Below are 11613 nucleotides of genomic sequence, written 5' to 3'. Positions count from 1 at the left end.
TCTCTTACAGATTAACATTTATGCTGGAGGTCGTGTTATGCCCGAATTGTTTGAAATTGTTGAGCATTGGTCTCGAATTATATTGTTATATATTATGTCTTTTTGTTTGTAGTTAAATGTTAAGTATGGCCATATGACTTTTTAAAATCTTTTTTTTATACTGGTTTTTGAGACTTTTTGTTAAATGAAAACATTTATATTTCTGCATTATCGAGTCTTGAAAATTTGGGTCGTTACAAAAAGTACCTTACAGTGCTTAGGGCATCATTATATACCTCAAACACTGAAATCACTCCAAAATCTTACTTCCCAAGTATTTAGAAAAGCTTTAGATTTGAAAGCTTTAACCCCAAAACCCTAGTGTTTCTCTCTATAATGAACTTAGTAGCTTGGAGGCTTTGAACTATGCTTGAAAGATGATAAAAAATGGCTGAGTAAAGGGTCCTATTTATAAATATCAAGGAGTGAAACTTACTCCTTTTAAAATGAATAAATAAATGATTAAAAATACATTTTTCACTCAACAGATGCCCAGAACACGATCAAAAATGTTCAGGAACAAGTCAAAGTTATTGAGAGTTGTTTCTAATTTTGGATGCCACGAAAATTAAAAAATTGGTCACTGGAGCCGATATATCGCCTCCTATAAGCGATATATCGTCTATGCCATAATCTCGAGGGTCCACGGTTTCGTTCGTGCTAAGTCAGCTTCTTTTCCGTATAAGTCATAGGAGATATATTGGCCCCTATAGCTGTGATATATCAGCATACATTGATATTTCAAACACGTTTTTGCACACTTTCAGCACACTTGAATTTGTTTAGACCACTTTGACTGAGTAAAAGGTGAACCTAATAGTTGCTTAAAGGTTCTAGACCATCTACACTTGTCCATGATTATTTTTATTCACCAAAAACCTTAATCTTTTAATAAACATACATGAGACAAGTGTCACGTTCTTATTTAGTTTATCTAAACCTTAGGTTATAATAAATAATATTCTTAGGCTTTACGAGTTTCCAAAAAAATCCCGACTTGAACTAATAACCACAAAAAATAAAATACTAAGCTACTGCTACTACTACTACAACCACTTTGTAGTTTATTATGATGCTTCCAGACAGGGTTTGGGGTGTGTATTGATGCAAGCCAGAATGTTGATAGCCTATGCATCGAGACAAGTGAAGGAATATGAGTAGAGATATCCCACACATGATCTGGAATTGGCGGCGGTGGTATTTGGACAAGGTTTGGAGACATTATTTATATGGCGATAAGCATGAAATATACACTGACCGTAAGAGTTTGAAGTACTTCTTTACTAAGAAGTATCTGAATATGCGCTAGAGACATTGGCTAGAATTGGAAAAGGATTATGATTGTGATATTCTATACAATCTTGGGCAGGCCAATGTGGTAGCCGATGCGCTGAGTCGGAAGGGGCCCAGGACAGTTGTTCAATTCGAGGCAGTGTCAGATAAGTTAGTAGAAGAGATGACTAGAGCGGGTATAGAGTTGGTGGTTGGTCGATCAGTCAACATTACTCTTTAGTCTACACTCCTTGAGAGGATCAAGGAGGCATAGGGGAGGATCCCCAGTTGAGAAAGCACAATGAGGGTGTCTTAGCTGGAGTGGCTAATGAATTCTCTATTTCGTAGATGGGACTATTGAAGTACAAGGGTCGGATTTGTGTTCTGATGGACTCTGGTGTTCGGCGAGAGATCTTGGATGAGTCTCATACCACTCCCTATTCTTTACATTCGAGTACGATGAAGTTGCACCAAGATTAGAGAACTTTGTATTGGTGGCCGGGAATGAAGAGGGATGTGGTAGATTATGTGGCCAAGAGTTTAACTTGTCAGCAGGTAAAGGCTGAACATCAGAGGTCAGCAGGGTTGTTGCAGCCTTTAGGGATTCCAAAGTGGAAATGGGAGGATATCACCATGGAGTTCCTGGTTGGATTGCCAAAGACCGTGGGACAACATGATTCCGTGTGGATGATTGTGGATAGGTACACCAAATCCGCCCACTTTCTACCTGTGAGGACGACTTATATTATGGAGCAGTATGTTGAGTTGTTTGTGAAGGAAATTGTACGAATTCCTGGGGCCTCGAGATCGACAATATCCGACAGGGACCCCACCTTCACCTCCATGTTTTGGGAGAGCCTGCCGAAGGCTATGGGCATGCAGTTGCGGTTTAGTACTGCTTATCATCCTCATACGGACGAACAGTCTAAGAGGATGATTATGATCTTGGAGGATATGCTACGAGCCTGTGTGCTGGATTTTGGGAGAGCTTGGAGTAAGTATCTCCCTTTGATTGAGTTTTCATACAATAACAATTATCAAGCGACTATCGGAGTGGCTCCGTATGAGATGTTATATGGGAGGAAGTGCAGATCACCTATCCATTGGGATGAGACGGGTGAGAGGAGATACCTAGTTTCCTAAGTTGTGTAGAGGACAAATGAGGCGATTGAAAAGATTAGAGCTTAAATGCTTGCCTGCTAGAGTCGCCAGAAGAGTTACTCTGACTTGAGACGCAGAAACGTAGAGTTTCAAGTCGATGATCATGTATTTCTCAGAGTTTCTCCCTTGAGAGGAGTGAAATAGTTTGGTGTACGGGGCAAGCGGAGCCCTAGATTTGTTGGCCCCTTTGAGATTTTGGAATAGGTTGGAGAGGTAGCTTACAGATTGGCGATGCCTCTAGCTCTATCAGGGGTTCACAACGTCACTACACCAAACACCCATTACCATAACACATCATTATAATAGTATTTAAAAAGAGTTATTTTATATGTGAAAAATTTCAGGCAACAAAGTAAAATAAAATACCGCCAAAATGACTAAGTTTTTTCTACCTTTCCTGTGAACCCATTTCCCCTTACCCATTTCTTCAATCTTTCTTCAATCTTTCTCTTCCTGATCTCTCTTGGTCTTTCCCGTAGGCTAGTAGTTCTCTCGGTCTCTCACTCCCCTTCATGAAAGACAAATCCTGAGAAGGGCTTCCCCACATTCGAGTCAAGGGTTTCACTGATTCAAGACGAAATTACTACAGTTGGATCTGATTTAGAAGCACTGAAGGTATTGAGCAAGACTCTTACTAATAGTTTTCTTGTTCTTGGTAATTACGAGAAGATTAAGAATTCTTTTCCGTATTTAAGACTTATTTTTTCTATATTTCTTGTGATTAAATATGCACAAGAGAAATCAGGTTCTTCAGGCTCCTTTCACACTTGCAAGCAAGAAAGTTTAATTGGTCAAGCAATAGATTCATGTTGTGTTGACGAAGCTAGTAGTGCTGGATCTATCGGAAATAAAGTTCAGCAGAGCGAGTCTAAGATATCAGCCCCGAACCCTGAAACTGAGAAAAATGGTGATGATGAATGAAATTCTGAATCGGTGAAGGTCAAGAGGGATGCTACCAAGAGGGTCCTTATTAATAAAGCTCTGCCTATTTTGACCATTCATCTTAAGAGGTTCAGCCAAGATGCTCGGGGTCGCTTAAGTAAATTGAATGGCCATGTTACTTTCAGAGAAATAATTGATCTTAAACCATATACGGATGCCAGGTACTTTTCTGACATTTAAATTGTTTTCATTAATTGTAAAAGTCACAACAACATAATTGTTTGATCTTTATCATCATCATCTTGTTCCTAGCCCTTTTGTTCTCTTTACTAATTTTAAGTGCATAGCATATCTGCATGTGAATTTAAGTTTTAGCTTGCAATTTTCATTATCCGGAGCCTTTGTCTTGAAAAACTGTATCTTTCTAACAATTGATTAAAAGAAAACAAAAATTGACATAGGAACATTTTATTTTTCTTTTTTGTGGAAAATATTGGTATTCTGCTCAAGTATGTATTCACTGCATTAGATGTCAACCGATGGTTCCATTAGTAGTTTTCTACACTTGAGCCTTTTACATTCCTAAAATTGTGTAGGCTTATCCAGCATTTTGATCCTCAACCAAGGCTATCATGCAATGCATCATTTGCTAGCATCAGATGAATATGCATTTGGATCCCTCGTTTGTGTTGTTTCTACTCTTGCTTTTCAGGGTTGATTTCCTTCATTGTTTTGGCCTTGAGCTCATTGGGCAGTTTACTTCACTGGGTTTTGATTGTATGCAGACATAAATTCTCACTCAAGTAGAAAGTGCTTCTATATTTTACTAATGCTTGTAGTGTGTCATCTATGAGCAGGCCCGTGAGGCTGAAATTTCTGTACAGGGGAAATTGGTAGATCCCCAGCGCAAAAAGAGCAAAGGTTGGTATTTCTTTGGAGTTTTAAAAACTTGAACGATGGTGTGCTCAAATTTGAGTGGCCTATGAAAGTTCCAATGTCATTATTTTCTACTAAATAAGAACAAAAGTAGGTAAATACAACCATTTTGATGCTCATATGCATCAACTTTGTGATCCTGCCATTTCTTATGTATTGGCAAACATTTCATTATTTTTTTAATGAACCAGTTTTATTCAGATAGAAAATATGAAATATAAAGAACACGTTGGTATTTTATACAAAGAAATATCTGCAAACTTTTTAGTAATGTAAATACTATCTTTATTTTATATGTGGGAGGAGTACATTTTAACTTTGCACTTATCTCCAGACATTGGTTTGCTAAACACACCTTATTTCTACTATGATTTTTATTTCAACTATGCTTTTAAACATTGTATCTTTGTCTAGAATTTGGTTTGTCATATGCAACAGACATAATGGGTGCATTTTTAATGTTTAGCAAGTTTATGGAAGCTTGATGAGCAGCCTGAATGGTTGAGGGGAGGAAAGCTGCGTGATTATCAGCTTGAGGGTCTGAATTTTCTTGTTAATAGGTATGTCATTTTATTTGGAACTGTTTTTCCATGATTAAGTGTTACCGTAAAAGTATTATACTTTGGCAGTTATTTGTTTAAAATCTCTTTCTTTTTGCAGTTGGCGAAATGATAATAATGTTATTTTAGCTGATGAGATGGGTCTTGGTAAAACTGTTCAGTCAGTATCCATGCTTGGGTTTTTACAGGTGTAAATGTAGTTATTTTGAAAATTTCTTGAAATTTGAGGTCATGAGTATTTCTTTAGAGCTAGACTTGAGATCAAGGTTTTGTTTGTTCTCTTTACAGAATGCTCAACATATCCATGGGCCATTTCTTGTTGTTGTACCATTATCCACATTGTCAAACTGGGCAAAATAATTTAGGAAGTGGCTACCTGAGATGAATATTATTGTATATGTTGGTACTCGTGCAAGTCGAGAGGTGAGTTTAAGTTTTTCCATTACATGTATATTGGTATATGTCACATAGATGTTTAATGTAAATATTTTAATATTAGTAACAGTCTACATGCTGCATTATGATTACTTTTTCTATGTCAAAAAGTGCCCATCGTAAGTGAGGGTTTTTTAATAACTTGGGAGGAGGTCACGAACATGTGACCATTGTCTCTTTTAGTGCTATCATAATTAGTGCCTCATTTTTTCTTAAAAGTTTTCTGTTGGATGCAGGTTTCTCAACAGTATGAATTCTACAATAACAAAAATGTTGGTAGGCCAATAAAGTTTAATGCACTATTGACTACATATGAAGTAGTTCTGAAAGATAAAGCTGTCCTTTCAAAGATCAAGTGGTGCTATCTGATGGTTGATGAAGCACACAGGTTAAAAAATAGTGAAGCACAGTTGTATACAACACTTTCGGTAGGTTAATCATGGCAATTGAATTTACAACTGCCCATTTTATCTTTCCTTTTCAAGTTTAGTTTGTTACCATTTGCTAGTGCTGTGATTGACAGAAATTTAGCACCAAGAACAAGTTATTGATTACTGGTACTCCATTACAGAACAGTGTGGAAGAGTTGTGGTAAATAATTTCTCTTTTTCACTAACACAGACATATAAGATTTTGTGTGTTCTGCATTGTTGTAATTTGCTATACATGCATGTGATTACCCATTTAACAAAACAGTCCAGCTTGTTTGGAGTTTTATGTTTAGAGATGATTATGGTGCCTGGGAAGTGGGAAGTATGGGAATAATTTTTGTTCTTCTCCCTCCACCAATTGTGATTATGAGCACATATACCAAATCTTTTAGCTGTTGGACGGGTTTAAACTCTGTGCTTAGTAATTCCTTTAATGTTCAAATTTGCAGAAATATTGAATTATTAAATTTGAATTTCTTATGTTCTATTTGATAATTTTTGGCATCTTTAATTATGTGTGGAGAGGTTGAAGCAGCTACTGTTTCTAGATATGCTAAAATTTTGATGTTGGGCAACTGTTTTGTTAGCTGTTATAGTGGAACCAGCATCAATTTCATCTGGTGTCTAGATATCATTTTAATAATATATTTCTAAACTACTCCTATTTCAAGTACTATTCTTTTTTATTCTTACAATGTTGTTGACTCTTCTGTCTTTTTTTGGCTTTTATTACATTTTAGTTATCATAATCATTCTCTGAATTAGCTTCATTTCCCAGATGTTCTTCTTATTTGAATTCTTCAATAAAATTTTGTTATTATAAACAAGAAAATGCATAACATAGTTGTACAATTACAGCTTATATTGTGACTGATAATAATCTAGAAAGGAGATTATGGAAATATAGAAAAAGGGAGGTGGATAAATTCTTGAAAACCCTTGCTTTTTTTATTATTTGATTTCGTGAAATAAAATAAACAATATATAGATTTATATGTATATATATACATATGGAAAATGGGTATTTTTCTTATGCACTCTTGTTATGTCAGGTGCTTCACTTGCTTGCTTTATACTTTTGCAATTTTTTAGACCACCATTTTATTGACCTTGTTAGAGCTCCGAGAAACAGCTTAAGAAGTAGATCTTGAGACTGAAAAATATATAGGAAAGCCGAATTATTATCACAATTTTTTGAATAAATTTTTATTGTGTCGATGAGGGAAACTTTGCTTAACTTGTCTTACCTTCCTACTCATGCTTATTGATTTTCCATATTCACCTTTTGTGTTCTTGTAGGGCCCTGCTTCATTTCCTTGATCCAGATAAGTTTAGGAGTAAAGATGATTTTGTTCAGAATTACAAGAATCTTGGCTCTTTTAATGAGAATGAGGTATACAACTTATCTTGCTTAGTCATCATAGAATATTTATGATTAGGTACTTAATATTGATTTCATAACTCTTTATTTCTTTTTGGCTGATTGTCCGTACTCTGAAAGTAATATTTGCATTTGAATATTTATAGCTTGCTAATCTTCATATGGAATTAAGACCTCACATTCTCTGAAGAGTTATTAAGGATGTAGAGAAATCTTTGCCTCCAAAAATTGAGCGAATTCTTAGGGTTGAGATGTCTCCACTTCAGAAACAGTAAGTTCTATTGTTAATTTATACACAAGAGTCTTTATAATATTAGTTAATTTACTCTCTCCATGTTTGATGCTAACATATTTCATTTAGGTACTATAAGTGAATATTGGAACGCAACTTCCATGACTTGAACAAAGGAGTTCGTGGGAATCAAGTATTATGTGTTGCAAATATTTTTTGAAGAATTTATAGGTATTATATGTCTATTGTTAGTTTTTGATGGATGTGGTTTATCATAAGTAGGGGTGACAGTTTAGCACTTCTCCTTTTGCTTGTTTGATGATCTGGGTGTTTTCTCACTCACTTTACTCTTGTATTATTTTAGCATTAATACAAGTTGATGTTTCTTTAAAGAAATTTTGGCCAAAATATAAAGGCATGATCCGTTAAAAGCTGGACTATTGAACCAGCCCCAATGATGTATATGATACAAGACAAGATGACTTTGAATATAGGGAAAAAGCACAAGCAGCTCTTGCCCAATTGCTTCATTTGTTAGTTTGATCATTTTTAGCCACAAGTGGTGGTGGAATTCACCCCCAGAACACTCTCAAGAGCTAATGCTCAATTCATTACGATCATCATGCTTCCTTCATTCTTCTACTTTGTATATACTAGACTATTTCAGCGCATCCACTATCCATCACTACAATTACCCACAAACCTCTCTACTATCTATATTCTATTAATGTAATGGGACCTATCATTTGCCTTTCTTTACTTCTGGAACTCCTCTTCTTGATTTATTCTATCCTGTTGGTTTTCAATTGATTTTGGTTTTATTATTGAATTTGCTTTGACAGGGAATTTAATGTACATATTTTATGGGTGTCTTTGTAACTTCTTATGTATAACATAATGCTTCCATGGAAATGCCAAATTAATATTGGTGGAAGAGATTTTTCTTTCTAGAGTCTTTTGTTTTAATAAATTAATATTCTTTAGAAACGCCAGTATTGTGATTCTAGTGTCCATGTTCTGTTAGTGTCTACTGGAAATTTGATATGTTATTACTCATAAGTTTACCATGGATAAAACTTCACCATTCCATATCAACATCATAGTGTGGTTCTAGTTTTCGTATTAAGCAATTGCTGAAACATTTGTGTAATAATTATTTTCAAGTTTCACTTTTAAATATTGTGGTTGAGTTGAAGAAGTGTTGCAATCACCCCTTCCTGTTTGAGAGTGCAGACAATGGTTATGGTGGCGACTCAAGAACCAATGATAGTAGTAAACTTGAGAGAATTTTTTTTAGCAGTGGGAAGTTAGTTATACTCGATAAGCTGCTTGTTAGGTTGCATGAGACAAAGCATCGTGTTTTAATTTTTTCCCAGGTTTGTTTAAGATGTTATTGTGCTTGATATGTTTTTTGAGAGGTTGCTTGAAGCTATGAAGCTTGATTAGAGTGCAACACTTGTTGTGCTTAAACGTCTGTTTTGTTTTTCATTTGGATATAATTCTTTGTTTACTTTTACCATTTTTCTTACTATATTCTACGAATTGTAGTGTCTCGTAGTCATAGGGCACTCTGTATCTAAGTAAGCAAAAATTCTTGTAACGTTAATATTAAAGCCATAATTTTTTGATGTACCAACGTTCCAAGTATTAGCAACATTGTTCTTCTGTTATTTTGTAATAATGGCATGTCTTTTTTCAATTGGCATGTTACACCAACATGCTTATGTCTCTCTATGAATTATGTGTTCCTCACTTTATGTCCAGTTCTTGAACCATGGTGTCCAAAGTACATGATTTTTTGTAGGCATCAAAGCACTTTGGTTTCATTCTTCATTTGACATTCAGTAAAAGAATCCTAAAGTACATGGTTTTTTTTAGGCTTCAAAGCACTCTGGTTTCATATTTTCATTCGACATTCAATGGAGGAATCCAAAGTAGATGGTTTTTTGTAGGCATCAAAGCAGTATAAGAATTTTTTTTCTATGCTCTTTTGTCAAAATTAACAAAACTTAACTTGTAGTTAACTTGTTATGTTAGAACAGTATCTGGAATTATGTTTCTTGATGCTATGACTTTGTCATGTATATGATTTATAAGTAAAATTGAGCATGAAGAAATGTTGTAAGTTTATTTATGGTACTAGCATTTGTGGAGTATGCTATTATTTTAGACCTTAGAAGTTGATGGAATCCCGAACTGGACATTTATGTCAATAAATATATAAATTATCTATGTAAGTTTTATTTTTCATTTCCTAAATGGGCTATTTTTTTTTTTTGTCAGGCTTGTTTGCTAATCCAGCAGCATTTATTTAGTAATTAAGACTTCAGAATTAGGAAGTAGATGGATACTTGGTTGGAGAGGAATAAGAGAAATCTTTGTAGATTTTGAAGACAATGTTGGATAGCATTAAATTCTTGGTTATTTGAGACAAGATTCAAGTGTTTGGTTCCTCGATTGTGTGTATGAGATTGAGTGTTTTGTTTGGTTCTCCCATGTTATGTTTGTTTGTGTTTCTTTTCCCTTTCTCATATTTCCTCCTTGCATGGCTGCTGGCCAATTCAGATTATTTCTTCAGTTTGGTTTAATAAAATATGTTATTGTTTTTCTGAGTGTATGGTTTTTTGGTTCCTTGGGTTACTTTGTGAGAGTTGTGATTTATTTCTTTACTTATTTTGAAAAGGCGAGACTTGTTATTCTACGCTCTTTTAATTGTTATCTTCATTTTGATGACCATGTTAGTTTTCTTTCATACTGAAGAAAATTATAATGCCAATATATCCAGATAAATAAAAGGCATGTTGCCGATTTTCAGTGTTCCTGTATCTTTACTATTGTAGTATGGGAGTTATCTATCTAAGACTGTGATTATGTCTTCGCAGTATATTGTATTACTCAATGCCCAGATAAGTATTTGCTGATGGTTAAATTAATAATACTGATTTATTGTAGATGGTAAGAATGTTGGATATACTAGCAGAATATATGTCACATAGAGGGTTTCAATTTCAAAGGCTAGATGCAGCACTAAGGCTGAACTGTGTCAGCAAGCAATGGAACATTTTAATGCACCTGATAGTGATGATTTTTGCTTCCTTCTTTCAACTCGGGCAGGTGGCCTAGGTATCAACCTTGCAACAACAGATATAGTTATCATATTTGATTCGGACTGGAACCCTCAAAATGACCTACAGGTTTGACTGAAATGAAATCTCCTTTTAATTTTTTAATTTCTTTTGGGTATTTTATGTTATATTTTATGGGTTTTTTCATTGCAGAATATAATCAGAGAAAATGGTTTTACTTAATTAATGCGTTCATTTCAGGCAATGAGTAGAGCTCATAGAATCGGCCAACAAGAAGTTGTGAACATCTACAGATTTGTCCCAAGCAAAAGTGTTGAGGAAGATATCTTGGCGAGCTAAGAAAAAGATGGTTGATGATATTCTCTTCAAATTCTTGAGAAATTTTTTTTCTTTATAGAGTCTAATAATGCCTTTTGTTTTCTCTCACAAGTTTTACTTACATCTCTACATGTATCATTTAGGTTGTTGACCACCTAGTGATCAAGAAATTGAATGCAGAAGGCAGATTGGAGATGAAAGAAGCAAAGAAGGGGAGTTATTTTGACAAGGTACGGGTCCTATGGGGGTGTTTTGAAATAGGTTCCTGAATTAGTTGGATTATGTACAAATTTTTTTTTTCTGTTAAAAAATGATAAAGTAGATTATCAGTGGGTGATTAGTTGTGGTTATCTTTCCCCTGGCCCTTCAACTCCTTTCCCAGGCCCCTAATTCTCTTTCTCTATACATCAATATTTAATGTAGAGTAACCCAAGAGGGGTAGCTCCAATGGTCAATCATATGGTTTGTTCCACAAGGTCGAGTCCCTCTTGGGTACCTACGTTGCAATTGCAATTGCTATAGTTTTCTGGTCCCCAAATATTGTAGGGTTAGGCAGGAAACTTAGTTTTTTTTAAAAATGCAATGTAGAGTTTGTATACTATTTTTCTCTCTCATGTCTTCTTTTATTGTCATTTTCTATTACACCATTGCAGAATGAGCTTTCAGCCTTAAGATTTGGAGCAGAGGAACTTTTTAAAGAAGAGAAGAATGAAGAAGAAAGTAAGAAAAGGCTCTTGAGTATGGATATTGACGAATTTAATTTAAACTTTATATGCTTATAGGTGGAAACTAGCTTAAGTCTTATGTTCTTAATAATAAAAGGACTTTTTTTTTACAATGTGCAGGTATATTGAGATGATTTCTTTGGAGCAATTCTTGA

The 11613-nt window shown here is 34.8% G+C and overlaps 1 pseudogene; it reads left to right on the top strand.

The window, feature by feature from the left end:
* Window positions 1-4675: 4675 nt before the first annotated feature.
* Window positions 4676-11542, top strand: LOC133803733 (protein CHROMATIN REMODELING 5-like; annotated as a pseudogene).
* Window positions 11543-11613: the final 71 nt, after the last annotated feature.

The sequence above is a fragment of the Humulus lupulus genome, chromosome X (assembly GCF_963169125.1).
Source record: "Humulus lupulus chromosome X, drHumLupu1.1, whole genome shotgun sequence".
Lineage (NCBI taxonomy): Eukaryota > Viridiplantae > Streptophyta > Magnoliopsida > Rosales > Cannabaceae > Humulus > Humulus lupulus.
This window is presented reverse-complemented; position numbering and strand designations above follow the sequence as displayed.